This window comes from Varroa jacobsoni, unplaced genomic scaffold (genome assembly GCF_002532875.2).
Source record: "Varroa jacobsoni isolate VJ856 unplaced genomic scaffold, vjacob_1.0 contig00333, whole genome shotgun sequence".
Classification (NCBI taxonomy): Eukaryota; Metazoa; Arthropoda; class Arachnida; order Mesostigmata; family Varroidae; genus Varroa; species Varroa jacobsoni.
The window spans coordinates 46,445-50,052 of record NW_019214450.1 but is presented as its reverse complement, the minus strand read 5'-3'; the positions used below and the strand labels follow the sequence as shown (position 1 = coordinate 50,052).

At 40.2% G+C, this 3,608-nt stretch overlaps 1 long non-coding RNA gene across 1 annotated transcript; it reads left to right on the top strand.

The window, feature by feature from the left end:
- The first annotated feature begins 509 nt into the window (after positions 1 to 509).
- LOC147752036 (uncharacterized) lies at positions 510 to 2,252 on the top strand. Its single transcript, XR_015315193.1, has 2 exons — positions 510 to 1,089; positions 1,462 to 2,252. It is a non-coding gene; the product is annotated as an uncharacterized LOC147752036 (long non-coding RNA).
- Positions 2,253 to 3,608: the final 1,356 nt, after the last annotated feature.

Below are 3,608 nucleotides of genomic sequence, written 5' to 3'. Positions count from 1 at the left end.
TCGCTAGGGTCTCTGTCCTGAACAATAAACCACACGCTGATATTAGAAGCTGTATCAAAAATCTTCAGTGTAGAATGGCAGCTTGAGAGAAGTCGGGTTCGTTTATGTGAAAATAAATGTACCGGACGTTGTTGCATTTCTTTATATTTTCTTGAAGATGTGTTGATCAGCACTAGACAATGGCTTCGGGGTATTGTTTGGTTTTACACGATGGCCAATTATCCCTGATAATAGTAGTAGCACTGCTTTTTAGTATCGGTGGTATTTAAAATAATACGAGGACCGCAGTGAAGTTGAGAGGCTGGTTTTTAATGAAATTCACATTTTTCGGGTTATAGATAATAACTCAACAGCGAAAATTGAAGGTAAGTAAAACGGTACAACGATCCTAATATGACATAAATAACGTAGCTCAGTGACGTAGGTAACTCAGTGTTATTTAAACATTTTAGAGCTTATAATTCCTCTACACGACTCACTGGGGTGATTTAAGGCAGTACCCAGTTCACATCTTCCACCGGACACGTGAATGCCTTCTGTATTAACGGCGTGGCCTTTGCGGGATTAACGTTCGCATTACGGGGTACGTAGCCTCAGTTAATTCTGACAGTGCTACCATCCACAAAACCTCCCCTCCCTGTAGCATTCCTTTCTAAGAAGCCGTTGTGTAAGATCCGTCTGATCGATGTCAAAAGCTTTTGCGAGCTCTGTGCATACGAAAGGGCTTGATTCAACGCAACGATGAAGGCTAGGGAGAACGGCCGGCGATAGTCACAGCCTACATGTTGCTGGAGTGTCCGTTATTTCTCGCTGTCAGCGACGGTACGAAAATATCGGAAAGAAGGACCTCGGAGTTAGGGAAGGGCGAGGACCGGAGCTTTCTATCGCTAAACGACCAGAGACAATGAAACGTTCGTGGCGCCGCAGTCACAGAAACAATTGCATATAGCGCCATCCATCATTCGTCGTCGATCATCTGGACCTTCATTGCGCGATTCAGCTATCTTGGATTCGATTGGAAGCGCCATGTTTCGGACACTGAAATCCTCTGTTTTCCTGCATGTTTGCTGGAATAATTTGGTTTTCGAGGTAAGGCTTTGTCACTGAATAGATATGTGTATGTGAGTACCGATTCGCTTTTAGAGAAAAAAAAAAACATTCAACAACATTTTGCTTGTATGTGAAAGTTATGTTTCGCTACACAACTCAACCGTTTTAGTTGGCGACAGCTATATTTGTGACAGATTTGCTCATTACAACATCAGTATTGATGCATTAATTAGCTAACTATTTCAACCCCTTGATTAAGAGAGGCCTAAAGTACAACACGACATTTTTCAAGGAATCCAAACGTTTAAAAATCGCGTCCTTGTATTGTTTGCCTTGATGATCTATCTATAATTTAAGACAAGTAAACAAATAACAAAGGACAATACGCTCATCTGTATGATTTTGTTCCAGCCCAAAGTCTGACGATACATCCACGTATGCTACCACAATATACTGTAAACATGCCCACTCAGAAGTCAACAGCCGCCCCTCTGCTTGAGCCCTAATATTATTAATACTTTAGAAGATGTGCAGCATGTAAGCTCTGTCTTGCGGGAATAATCATGATGTTTAAATGGCTCCATCGGAGGTCCTTGGAGTTCCTCAGGGATCTGACTATGCATCTATGCATAAATATATATTCATACGTATCCAGAACTATCAGCATTGTGAGTCGTGATCAGACAAAGTTCCGAAACTGGGAAAGAAGCAAAGAAACTTGGGCTTGTGAAGTCAGTATCAGGAAATGAATGCCGCTGTCACCGAAATTATAATTATGTGATTCTATTCTGAAGTGAGGGATGGGTGGCACTAGCGATTTAATTTCTGCTCTAACTATTCACGATGGTTATTTTCCGGGCAGGATCTGACCGAAGTCGTTGCATTACATCGACACATATAGCTAAGTTGGCGATGTAGTGTACTAACATAAATGTAGCACAGATCAAGTGGCCACCGCAGTAAAAAAAAGTATCACAGATCGAACGGAGAAGTGTTCGTGAAAAGGCTGAAACGGTCTCATTGATGTTGTAAAAATGACGTACAGAACATCTTAATTTGACGGCCGATGATTGGGCCGTCGAACCGTACACAATGGATATCACTTATGGCGTTGTCTTTCGATTGTATAGCCACTTTGGCCAATTGATACATTTGACTAGAAGCAAAAAACTACATTAAAACATATGTTATTTTTCACTATAGCCGGTTGTTTTCATTTGAGTTTGGGTAAAGTGTGTCACGGTGTTGGATAGGAGACAAGAACTCCAAGCAGTAAAAGTTACCTCGAAATTCTGTACATCTGCGGGCTATAGGTTGTAGAAGGGCCAAGAAATGTTGAAGAGTTTTATTCAAACTACCAATACGTAATTATGAAGCAGACAAAAACGTTTTCCGTTTTTTTTTTTTTTTTTTTTGATGCGCTGCCCATCTTCTATCTGTCATCGCTATAAAGGCTGAAATCAATTTTCTCGCCAGGGGAACACGTATTCGTCTCCTGTAACTTGTCAGTCAGCTTTCGTTTTGTTCTAAAAGCAAATCTTAGTGGAAAAGCTATTGGCACAATGTTATCTAATCGGCTGCCAGACACTTGCTACAATGGTCGCTTATGATAATGTGACAATGTGCATTCAGTCACCCAGTGGTCCGAGGGTGGGAATTCCACATCGTTAGCGGATCATTATGCACGATTTGTAAATAAAGAAAAAGAAGAGAAAAGAAACCGAATAGACAGACAATTACTATTGGTAAACATTATTATTTGTCACGTTTCGTGTGCCTGTTGGCTAATTTAGTGTTAATGAAAGTGAACTGTATTACCAACCTCATTTCTGATTGGTTACAAGGTAATAGCGGGTTTGCCAAAGGGGCAATTTGGACTGCATCGCAATTTTGCTTAACATATACGTATACCTATTGTCATTGAATTATATGCCCCTCTCGTATATGTTGAAGCACAATATAACGATGGCTAACAGTTTTGTACGTTTCAATATAATCCAATTTCGTACTGTTACGTCTTTTTGTTAGCTTGTTAACATGCTCACACGCATGTCCTCCTTTTACTACATAAAAGTACGGACTCTATTGCGTATCATTAGACCGTTATGTACTTCATCGTATACTGGTGCAGAGATTCGTTCCTCCATATTCTGACAAATTGACTGGAGGCAGCTCGACAATTTACGTGAATTTATCTCTAGTAAATTAAAAAAATTTGTGTAAACAAAATACTCAATAAAGGAATTCTTGGAAAAAGTAATCACATATGAATGGCCTCTATTAAAACAGTAGCACTTAATAACATACTACACAGACTGTTCCGTAAGTGTGCGTGAAAAATATGTATTATATGCTTGAATCCTTGAGAGACATCAAGTAGCTCGCTTCCACTCGTAGCTTAGATACAATATCCATAACAGAAAATTACTGAAAGTAAACAACGATACACGCGCGTGTACCGCCACTTGTCAAGAGAGCATATATAGCCATATTGTCTTGACACGTGGCATGGCCTTCAACCGACGCTATACAAAAAACATCGCACGCTTTGAGCAGGC